Source organism: Peromyscus maniculatus, chromosome 20 (genome assembly GCF_049852395.1).
Source record: "Peromyscus maniculatus bairdii isolate BWxNUB_F1_BW_parent chromosome 20, HU_Pman_BW_mat_3.1, whole genome shotgun sequence".
Classification (NCBI taxonomy): domain Eukaryota; kingdom Metazoa; phylum Chordata; class Mammalia; order Rodentia; family Cricetidae; genus Peromyscus; species Peromyscus maniculatus.
This window is the reverse complement of record NC_134871.1, coordinates 50195289-50207580: the sequence shown is the minus strand read 5'-3', so window position 1 is coordinate 50207580 and position 12292 is coordinate 50195289. Positions and strand designations below refer to the sequence as shown.

The 12292-nt window shown below is 43.8% G+C and overlaps 1 protein-coding gene across 26 annotated transcripts in view; it reads right to left on the bottom strand.

Moving 5' to 3' along the window:
- Nucleotides 1-12292, bottom strand: part of Tnrc6b (trinucleotide repeat containing adaptor 6B) — a 233638-nt gene that overhangs the window by 92655 nt on the left and 128691 nt on the right. The window contains exon 1 of one of the 26 annotated variants that reach the window (XM_076556363.1): nt 2935-2959. The exons of the other annotated variants lie outside the window; for them this stretch is intronic. The gene's annotated coding sequence lies outside the window, so the exon portion shown is untranslated. Of the gene's footprint in view, nt 1-2934; nt 2960-12292 lie in introns of those variants that run through there. 26 annotated transcript variants of the gene reach the window in all.

The window sequence follows — 12292 nt, the reverse complement described above, 5'->3', positions numbered from 1 at the left end:
TGTTGGCGAGAATGTAACCTGGTAAAATCTCTATGCAAAACAACCTGGAAGTTATTTATCAAAATTAAAGTACAGTCTTTGACTCCGCTACCTTATTTTTTGGCATTTGTCACAGGAAAAGATTTACTCACGATTACACATGTAGGGACTTGTATATGTAGAGAATACTCATTGCAACAGTGTATGTAATAGCAAAGATTAGGGGACTGGTTCAATAAATTATACCTTATCTACTCAGGGAGTACTATGCAATTGTATAAAGAAGCTCTTACTGCATAAACAAAGCTAAGTCTCCAAGACACACTGCTCAATTTAAAAGGCAAGATGCAAAACAGAGTTCATGCTGTAGTATTTCGAAGTAAAAGGGAGCTGACACATAATCTTTATGCAGGGATGGACACCTCTGGAAGGAAACCAAACGACTACTGAGACAGCTACTGCTACTACTACTACTACTACTACTACTACTGTAGACAACTGCACAGCCTTAAAAAGCCTGTGGGAACGCTGAGGCATGTGCACGCCCTAGCATGTATGAGGGGGGGGGGTGTCAAAGGCCAAGTCTCCAGAGTCAGCTCTCTTCTGTCACCTTAGGGGACCCAGGCCTCCAGCTCAGGTCATCAGGCCTGCATAGAAGTTCTTCTTCTCCCAGGAGCCATATTGCCAGGGCCAGTTTGTACAACCTTTTATAGTTGGTGTGCTTGATTTTTACTTTTAAAAATTATTTTTAAAAAATTTTTTCTCAAAAAGAAAATATTTTTATTTTATTTTTATGTGCGCTTTGTCGGCATGTATACACGTGCATCACCTATGTGCCTGGTACCTGAGGCCAGAAGAGGGTATTGGATCTCCTCGAACTGAAGTTATAGATGGTCGTAAGCCACCATGTGGGTGCTGGGAATTGAACCCAGGTCCTCTGTGGGAGCAGCCAGTGTTGTTACCTAATCACTGAGCCATCTCTCCAGCCCCCTAAATATTAAATATCAGAGGACAGAGGACAGCTTGCAGAGCTCCTGTTCTCCCTCTACCATGCAGGCCCTGTAGACTGAACTCAGGTTGTCAGGCTTGGCAGCAGGAACTTTTATTACGGAGTCATCTTGCCAGCCCAAGTTCAAGTTTTAAAAAGAGAAATTAAAAGAAGGCACCACTAGAGACACTGGGTTAAAAGGTACATAAGATTCTTACCACTGCATGCAAGCATACAATTCTCTCAAACTAAAAATGTAGACAAAGATAATTATTTTATTCAAGTTAAATTAACACAAAAGCTGGGAGGAAGTCAACGGAGTGGTCAGGATAGAAACTCCATGTTCCTAAGACCCCTGAGGTTTTACCACAGAAGACTTAAGGTTCCTGAGGAGACAGGTCTATATCCTATTCAATCCCCACACCTCTTGAACTCTCTTGGCTCATGTAGATGCCTTTATTCTTTCTCATCAGTCAAAGTATCAAATAACTAAGAAGGTTCCCATTCATCTACCCACAGCTCAGCACTATGTCTAGTGAGTGATTCACAGGGTAAATCGAAGTGCTTCAAACATGAAAATGCAGACTGTTCACTCAATCAGCCACAAGAGAATTAAGTCCTCTTCTGCAACAAGCTGCCAACAGAACACATTAAGAGGTTCCAGTGACTCCCCAAGTCACCTCCAGGAGGAGCTATGAGGAAGTGTGAGAACGGAACCCCACACACAGAGGCAGACAGAGGTTGAAGGCATCTCTTAAGAGCAAGATTCTGCTGCTGTCTCTACTCTTCCCAGGGCAAAAAGTGCCTTTATTCCAAGGTATGAATCACTGGCCTCCTGAATATACCTTAAAATGGAAAGAGCTGGCTGGGCCAGGACACCTTCACATCAGGATACTATTACAATCCTTCAATTAAAGCAGCCCATAAACGGCCATCCTGCTCACCAGACAACACCTAATTCTCAAACATGGTACACCTGGGCTAAGGACAGACACAGGCAGAATCCCAGTGGGAGTCTGAGCGGACGAAAGCAGGAAGGCAGAGAAAGGGGGAGGGGAGGGGACGGGGTAAAGAGACCGTAAATAAGGCAGCCACCTCTTTTCCTTCCTTTAGCCCGCTGAACTAGCTTCAAGAAAGAATTCTGAACAAGTAAGTCTGCATAGGCCTGCCTTCTTAGTGCTCTGCTGAGCTCAAACACCAGCTGGACCCTCACAGTGGACACTTGAGGTTTATCTTAGGAAGGAGACTAGGTGTACACTAGATAAGGAAGTGAATAGGGTCTCGGTCAGCAAGGACAACTTCTGACATGTTGTACTACAAAAACAACAAAAGAACTAGCATCTTCCATGTGTTAGCCTGGCCTGAGTTCTAGCATGGGGAGTGGGAGGGTCCAGGCCCTTGGAGGTTGCTCGGGAGGAAACCAACCTAGGCCCTTTCACTGGAGGCCCATAAGGAAGGCTGAATATCCAGGGCTTTGCTTCCTCCCCAGCATGCCTGCTCCACCTCTATCTTTTCTATTCATTCCATTTGCAGCTCTAGGCTCTTAGACTAACAAGTCTTGTCATGAAGAGCCAACAACTGCTCTCCAAACACACCAATTTCCCTTTTCCTAAAACAAAGGCTTTAAAAGGTGTGTTCGGCCTACCAATTCTGGTCAACTCAGCGTTTCCACAATACTGCTCACCACTTCCGTGCGTACATTTTTTTCTATTTATAAAAATTTTAAAAAAAGGGAAACAAGAAATTTGGCACAAAGCACTAAAACCAAGCCATAAAGGGACAGCCAAAAAGGGTAAGCGATTTCTAAGATGATGAGTGTAGAGAGTTCACACACTCCGATGGACTGCCTCCAGCTGAGCAGTCCTCCTCCCAGCCCCCACCAGCCTTCCCACTTTCAAGCTGACATGACAAAGGATTCTCACTGAGGGTAGGAGGTGGAGAGAGTGTAAGAACACAATGTGCCTCACCTCCAAGTAGAAACTGCATCTGATATACTCAATGGTGTGCCTTCAACCCTGGCTCCAGGTCACACTGCTATTTTGGACCATGGTTCAGACTGGCAACCTGTGTGTAGCCACCAACAATGGTGATCCTTCAGTGAGCATCCCTACTAGAAACCTCACAACCCTTACAATCAGAAAGCTCAGGGGTTAGGTGGCCAGTTAGGACAGAAATTCTTAAAACCCTTTCCATTTGTGGTATCTTTTTGCCTGACACATATACAGGCAAACCTGGGTATATAAACATAAAATAGGCATACAAACCAAACATTTACCAGTCATAAATCACAGTAAAATGTATTTAAAAGCAATTCTTTGGACTTTTTCAAACATTTACTATTTCTTGGGGATAGAGACACAAATACCATGGTGAATGTGTGGTGGTCAGAGGACAGCTTGGAGGACTCTGTCATCTTCCTCTACTATTTGAGTTCTAGGGATCAAACTCAAGTTGTCAGGCTTGGTGGCATGCACCTTTATCCAAAGAACAATCTCTCTGTCCCTTTGTAGTATTTTTTAAAGACAAAGCAAAATTGCATACTTACGAGATGGATGTGCATATTTATTTTTACAAAATGAGTTAAATCTTGGCTGTATTTGATGATGCAGAACATAGAGCATCTTCAATGTTTTTCAGCCCTGACTGACATCTTGACTTTACAACCAGTAATGCTGAGAATGATGCTTTGCATACATACATACTCAAAATGGCAGAGGTATACTTGGGGTCATTTTAGAAATTGTAGGAGGCTGTCTTAGTCACAAGACAAAATTCACTTAGCGACTCAATTTGTGTATATGAGTGTAGTGTATTATGTATATGGTGTATGTGCACATGTGTGGGTATGCATGTTCACATATACACTCAAGAGGTCAGATGAGCACATCAGGTGTCCTGCTCTGTCACTCTCCACCTTCTTCCACTGAGGCATGATATGTCACTGAACCTGGAGCTAAACTGTCAGGCCAGCAAGCTACTGCAATTCTGACTGTCCTCAGCATTCTTAAGTACACGTGGCCATGCCCTGCATTTTACATGGATGCCAGGGATTCAAACAATTCCTCATGCTTACACAGAAAGTACTCTTACCACTGAGCCATCTTCCCAGACTCTCATTTAACCAGTTCTTATAAAACCCAGGTTAGAGACTCAAACTAATTTGAGGGAGGGGAGGGATTGAAACAGGGCTTACTCTGTATCCCAGGCTGGCCCAGAACTCATGGCAATCCTCTTGCCTTAGCCTTCTGAGTGATGGGATTAGAGCTGTAAACTATCCCTCCCAGCTTTAAAACGCAATTTTTAAAATCAAATATTCTGAGACTCTGTTAGCTCTGATTGGACCAAGAGAGCCTTCATCTAGTAACTGATGGAAGCAGATGCAGAGATCCACAGTCAAGCACCAGGCTGGGCTCCAGGAGTCCAGTCAAAGAGAGAGAAGACAGATTTTATGAGCAAGGGTTCATATCAAGATCATGATGGGGAAATCTAGAGAGACAACTGAACCAAGCTCATTGGAACTCACGACTTTAGCCTGACAGCTGTAAAACCTGCATGGAACTGGACTAGGCCCTCTGTATAAGGAAGACAGTTGTGTAGCTGGGTCTGTTTGAGGGTTCCCTGGCAGTGTGATCAGGATCTATCCCTGGGTGCATGAGCTGGATTTCTAGATCTCATTACCTATGGTCAGATACCTTGCTCACCCTTAATGCAGGGTGGGGAGAGGCATGGTCCTGCCTCAACTGTATGTACAAGGCTTAGCAGTACCCGCATGGGAGAACTTACCCTTTTGGAGGAGGGGATGTGAAGGGTGGACTGGGGTGGGGTTGCGGGGAGGACAGGAGGAGGAATGAGAGGGGGATCTGATGTTGGTATGTAAAATGAATTAAAAAAATTAAAAATCAAATATTCTAAAACATTGCAATTCAAAGATATACTAATTTGACATTTACTGAGAGATGATGGTAAGGAAAATATTAAAAGTCCTTGTTTTCTGTAATTAAACCATTATGCTTCTGTAAGAGCAGGAAACTGTCAATACAGTAAAAATACTGTAATTCATTACATAAACAGTCTTAAATCGGAGCTGAGGTGTTTTAGGCAGCATCTGAAGGTGTAATGGCATGTCCAGTGCAACGTGCACATGTTGTGTGTTCAGAACCAAGGCTGCAGTCTGCAGCCAAGTTGTATAAATGCAACATTGGTGAACACTGCTAGAAACACTTGAAATATGTTATATGTTTGATTTTGAGCTAAATTTTTGGTCACTGCATCTTCAGAAACCTTACTTATTGCCAAATTTTTCACAACACCCACATTCAGTTACATGAACCCTAAATGGGGTCATGACCCACAGTTTAGAAAGACCCCTTGCCTGCTACAGCAGTCCTCAAGGACATCAGTTGTGAACATGATCTTAATCTGTTGCTCAGAAGGTTCCTCAAGTTTACAAAGTGCTTAAAACAAAGGTAGTAACTGTCTAGTCACCACCCTACACCCTGACACTCTCAGGCCTCCTATAGCTTACAGGCCACAACTTGTACATAGATAGAGTAGAATGTGACAGAAACTGGGCTTCCATTCCAGAAAAAGAAAACAGGCAAACCTGATGGTTTCAGCAGGCATCAACACTGTGGGGAAACACACCAGGGTTAGCTAGCAAGGCAGAATGTAGGCAGGACAGCAATCTTTTTAGGTAAGCAGTAAGGAGGGCTTCGGTGGAGGCCCACAGGAGAGCAGAAGACAGGGCAGTGCTCTGGGGAAAGACAGCATAGCAAGAAGGAAGAATCAGCCCAAGGGCAGAGAGAGCAGGTCTGGGTGGCTGTTGGTGACATCAGCTTTCCCAGCCAAACTCTGCAGAGTAGACAGTTGCTGTTTAGAGAAGTTAGTGGTGTGGGAGGTCACAGTCATGCCTACACAGTACCAAGGGTAAAGTAAGCTCCTGTCATCATTTTTAGGACTGTTACTTTCCTGGAGCAACAGTGGAGAAGTCTCTGGCCTCCTGTTGGATCATTCCATCCTCATTCCCAGCCCTCTTTACTGGAGTTCCTCCCGTCCAAACCTGCCTTTCTTCAAAACGTGTACCCGAGGACCAGAGTGCTCGCTCCTCTTCTAAGACAATATCCAATGCCTATCTACTAAGTGCCAGGTGTTGTCCAGGGTCTGGGGAGAGAGAGGTGAACCAGACACAGCCTGTCTTGAAGAGGCTCAGCCTGGTCTCCTCGGAAGGACAGGTAAGCAAACACATCTCCACATCTTGTGACATAACAGCATAGGTGCACCGATTTTCATCAGATAATTGCCTTTGACAGCAACTCCACTCCAGCATGATGTCACCTGCCCAAACCAGCCTGAAGACTCCAAAGGCAGGCGGGGCTTCTTCCCAGAAAGCCTTCCAAGATGAGATTTATGCCCGTGGCTCCTCCCAAACATGTAGGGGTAAACAGTAACGTTGTCTTCCCTATCAAACCAAGCCTTCCCTCCCAAGGCCAGCTCTTGAAAACCCGTCATTCATGTGGCTTCTAACTTACGCCCCCATCTCTCTACCACGTCTCCCTGAACACACAGACCTTCAACTACGATTATCAAAACCCAACCATACTTCCCTACTCTCTTCTAGTCACAATCTCAAGTTTGGGCCAAGAAGGGTACTTAATAAATATCTTTGCTTCTTAAAGCAAAGGAAAAAAGGGCACTGTCCATCCAGGTGTACTCAGGATGTAAGTCTCTCATCTACAGTGCTGTGCCAGCAATGCTTCCTCTCTACATCATTACTACTTAAAATCAATTAGGTGCTATATTACAGGAGCTAAAAATGATCTCTAGGCTTGCGGTGGATCTCAATGGTGAAATACCTGCCTAACATGCACATGGTCCCAAGTTTGATTCACAGAGCAGATGGTGGTGATGGTAGTGGTGGTTCTAGAGTGTTAAGTCACTGTCTAGGAATATTACAAGCAGCCTCAAAACAGCTATATTCTATAAACTAAAGTATATAGAAATAACTCTAGTAAAATATGCAACAGGCAACAACTTGGGTAAAACTTGCAGACATAATGCTAAGTGAAATAAGCTCAACACAGAAGAACACATGGCATGATCCCAGTGTCATAGGCAAACCATGCCAACCACCAAAGTGAGAAACTGGGGTGGGAGCGCAAGGTGAGCTAAGATCTAGAGATCTGTTAACTGCACTGCATACTAGACTCTGGCTGAGAGTAGACTCCTGTTAAGTGTTAATACTACAGTAACTACAGCAGGATTTATTGAGATGAGTTTGGTTTCTTCCTGTTTGTCTTGCAAACTTATTCCTAGAACATTTTCCTGGCTCAGTCCCTGGCAACCCTCTTAGACTACACAGTGCTAGAACAGCTTTTTTAGTAATCTGGAAGGGCGGCAAGTCCTAGAACTCAGATCTAGAAAGAAATTAATTTACACAGTCACACATGATGGGTTTGTAGTCTTTATAATCACCAAAAAAACACAAGGCAGGTGTTGCCATCTCTGGCTCTGCTTGGACACCCCCACAGGACCCAGACACTGAGTCTGAGCCTTCCAAGTTTTCTCCAAAGTAACTAAGGTATATGCTATCTCCACTTAGAGGAAAGGGAACAGAGCTCTTGGCCACAACATGAGAGCTTGAGAGGACTTAGAGGAAGGGAAGGGAAGCTGCAGCTGCTCCAGGCACCGTACTGCAACAGGAGTGAGTTCCCGAGGAACAAGTAGCTGCACACTGTGTTCGTGCTTCAGTGAAGTGTTGCATTTGGGACTAATGGCAACTCCCAAGAAGCAAGCTGGGTGACTTTGTGTCCGTTATTTAAAGAAGGTGGTAATACAGCTTCAGCAGGTGTGTAGAGTTTTATAGTTCTTTTCACTTAATTATTACAGAAGGGAGCAAGTTGACATATCATGACTTCCTTAATAAGTGGTCTCTTTCTCATGGTTTCATTCCCAGCCAACTATGAGATGAGACACGTCCAGTAGATCTAGCAGACGGGGCGGGACAATGATGGCTCTGTGGGCCTCATTAAGAATGCTCTTTTACTGTCAGCACGGGAGCCTACTGATGGTTAAGTGGGTGAATCTCACGTTTACATTTCAAAAGGTCACTGGCAGCAGGGAACAGAGTACCTGTGAGAGATGTGCAGATGTAGGGCATGTTCAAACTGGTGGGCCCATGGAGTAGCTATCAGTCAAGGTCTACCCAGGAGACAGAAACCACACTCATTATTTTAGCAGAGAAATTTTAACATAGGGGTAATATAAAGAATTTATAACTAGTATAAAGTTATTAACTAGTCACTGACGGGTGGAGAGAGAGAAGTCAGAACTTCCCAGGGTGCATGGAGTCGGGGGCTGGGGGTGGGAGGGGGGCACGCACACATGAGGAAAGGCCATGCACCTTTGAGCAGGGGACTTTGGTGCTTAGTGCCATCACCGCAGAGGGTGCCATGGTACTGATCCTGTAAGCAGGGAAAACTAGAAACTGGACTCAGCTGATGCTACAGGAAGAAACTGCTGCTGGTGGAGCAGAGAAATGTTGCCCAACTGCCCCTCATGGGCTGAGGAAACAGCAAGGGCCTTTTCCTCCTCTAGTCATGCCCCTTCTCAGCACTGCACAGCCAAGAGCCGGTGACAAACTGGCAGGAGCCCAGTTTCAGCATCGCCTGAAGGAGTAGAGAGAGTGGGTCTGGAGCTGAGAAGTCAACTCCTGGTAACTGGCAAACCAGAAAGCATTGCCTAACACACTTTTTGCCATCTACTCTTCTTTTCCAATGGAACCAACAACTCACTAACCAAATGTATCACAGCAAGATCATCATCAAGTCTAGGAAACCAAAGATTGTGAGACCTCAGTATTTTACACATCATTGAGAGAGAAAAAAAAATGACACCAATCACACTGACTTGATGCTACGCCTCCATGAACTATAAGGCATATCCCTATTTCAAAAATGCTAAAAGGTTAAAGGGCTAAACAGCCACACATTCTGCAACAAAATAGCAAACAAAACATAATTTCTGGAGCTGGGGATGTAGCTGTCAGAAGAGAGAATGCTTAGCATACACACACAGCCTGGGTTAGATACCCAGTACCACCCACGTAAACTTCCAGTTGAAGGACAGAAGACCAGGAGTTCAAGGTCATCCTCAGCTACCTAGTGGGTTCAAAGGCCAGCTCATGATATATAAGACCCTTCTTATAACTAACAAATATCCAAATAAATAAAACCCACCACACTGTCTATGTAAAATTCTATTAAAGAAAACAGGTGGGAGAAAAATACTTGAAATGAGTGTATCACTCAAAGGTATTAACAGGTGCTAATTAATTAGCATGTGTGAGGTTCAAACCCCAGCAGAAAAGGAAAAACCAAAAGGAGGAAAATAATTAAAAATAGGAGCTCCAAATAAAATTCTTTTGTTTAACTCTTTATTTTGAGAAAAGTGGTATACATGTTCAATTTAAGAAACACCAAGAGCCAAGCGCCCGAATGACTTTGCCTAGTCTCTCCCAAAGGTTACATCTTAGAGTACAGCATCACAGCCAGAATACATCAAAATCCAGCAGTGTTCAGATTTCATATGTACACACACTCCTTGGTGTGCTGTCCTTTTGTACTGCATTCTGCACAAGCTCTCTTGTTCACACTCACATACGCAGTCTCCCCAAACAGTTTCATCACATGATGCTGTTCACACCATAGTCACCTCTCTCCAAGACTTGCCCAAACCATTTTCCCCCCAGGTAAGGAGTTTATCTTACTCTGCCATTATTTGTCCTATGGATCCCACTATCCTTCTCAATATAAAGAGTGATTAATGACTAAGGTATCTTACTCAGCTTTGGGGATAACTATAACTATGTAGCAATGCAATGCAATGGAAAGATTTCTCCAAATGAGGAAATCTCTCTGAGCTCCATATTTCCTAACGACCGCCAGCTCTTATTATCACTGTGACTTATTAGCCTGTCTGTCTGTCCTGTTCCAGAGAAGCCATCGCAGATTTTCCACAGAGTAGCCAGTGACCTTTATAAAATGAAGTAATGTGCTTACTTAAGATCCCTTATGGCCTTTCCTGGCTTTCCCAACCAGTCTCCTACAGCAGGGCCTTCATGGCCTGGCACTTTCATGCCTTCTCTCCGGTCCCCTCAGGCCCACCCTAGGAAGTTACGCACTACCTGTTTTCCTGGGTGTTTGCGAATTACTACCAGACTCAGGATACTGCCTCCTCTGATAAAGCCTCCCTAATGGCCTCTCACCACAGGTTTCGTTCCCTCACCATATGTACACATTCCCATTGTGACAAAGTTTAAGACACAAAAACTTTGTCAGTGGATACTTCAAAGCCATCACGAGTTATTTCTTTCAGGCTGAATTTGAACCTTATCTTAGGTAGGAAACACAGAGAATCTACTAAAAAAGTAATTACACAATCCAACTTACACTTTAGAAAGTGAAGAAAAGCTATGTGTCAAAGAGGAAACTCGGGGCTGGAGAGATGGCTCAGAGGTTAAGAGCACTGGCTTCTCCTCTAGAGGTCCTGAGTTCAAGTCCCAGCAACCACATGGTGGCTCATAACCATCTATATGGGACCTGATGCCCTCTTCTGACATAAAATAAATACATCTTTTAAAAAAAAAAATGTGTTTGCCGGGCGGTGGGGCACACACCTTTAATCCCAGCACTCGGGAGGCAGAGACAGGCGGATCTTTGTGAGTTTGAGACCAGCCTGGTCTACAGAGCGAGATCCAGTAAAGGCACTAAAATTACACAGAGAAACCCTGTCTCAAAAAAAAAAAAAAAAAAAAAAGAAAAGAAAAGAAAAAAGAAAAAAAAAGAGGAAACTCAAAAGGGAAGAGACGGCAATGGAAAGAATTTAGACTTTGGAGTCAGCATCTACTCCATTCATCCTAACATAACCTGGGCACAGGGTCCCCCTCCAAGGGCCTTAGTTCCCTGCCATGTAAAATGACCACACATTTCTGCTGGTGATCAGAGACTGAGCAGGCGAACTCTCCTGCTGTCCCTTTCTAGGATGAAGGGCTGGTAAGGAAAAGCAGGCTTGGAGCAAACCACACTTGAACACAACCTACAAATATGGTATAGGAAGGAGTTCAGGCACCTTCTGCTAAGTAACCTTTCAACAGGTTGTTGGTTTGGCCTGACTTCTGTACTTAGTCCACTTGACCAATGCAACATCAAGTTAGTTTTGCCACAGTTCAAAACCCTAATTAAGACCCTTTTTGTACCTAAGAAGCCAAAGAGTAAGAGGTTAGTAGCCAAATCTCCAAATAGGCTAGTACTGGCTGCCATGATAAGAGATTTCCTCTACTGACAAGGAGATGGAAAGGACAATGTTAATGACTCCCCAAGCCCCTTAAGAACCACAAGGGTGTGGTGGTGCTCTGACTCTTGTATGAGCTTTAGCCCATCTTATAGAGTCCTGAGAGAAGAAAAGCCTCCCACTTTCTCTTTTTGGCTTTGAAATGTAGAATTAGTTTGACCTTGAAGAAGGCACAGAGCAACCGTGCAGAGATGGGACTTGAAGGAATGTAATGTTGACACTACCTTTGAAAAGGTATTCTTTAGGGTTAGCCATGCAGGGAGTCTATCTTCGATGTTTCTTTTTCTTGCCTGCTTAGGTAAGAGAAGCCTTGGATATATGGCTCAGAGAACCTGAGATATTATTGATCAAAGGAATTTCAGAGTGAAAAGTATAACTTGAGGACGGGCAGTTTAAGCATGTAGATATGAGAGTGCTCGCCACTAAAAATACATAACTGAACACAAATAATTAAGGCTTGGTGTTAGGACAAGCTTGGTCATAAAATGTGCTAGTTTACATCATGCCATCCAGCAGCCATGAAGAAGTGTCCATGTAACAGATGTGCTGTGAAAGCATGTCACCAACCAGTCCCTTTGCATCTAATCCCTAGGTTCCAATCTGAGAGGGACCCTTTAAATTTCTAAGAACTATGTTCCATCTTTCTGGCCATGTGTGCTCCCCACCCCTTCTTTAAAATGTGTAAACACGGTAGGCCTCCAACGCTACAAGTACTTACAAAAGTGACAAAAATCTTATTGTAGATCACTTAGAATTACAATGATTATTATTATGTATTCTAAATCAACAGCTCTGTAGTGATTCTTTCTCTTATATAGACTGATGCTGCTTTCCTGTTTGTCCTGTTTTTTTTTTTTTTTTTGTTGTTGTTGTTTTTTGTTCTGAGAACTCTGTCTGCTGAGGGCAAACAGCTTATCAGGCCTTCTTGTGTAGGCTGGCTAATCAAAAGATTGGGGACTCAAAAACATGGCTAGGTGG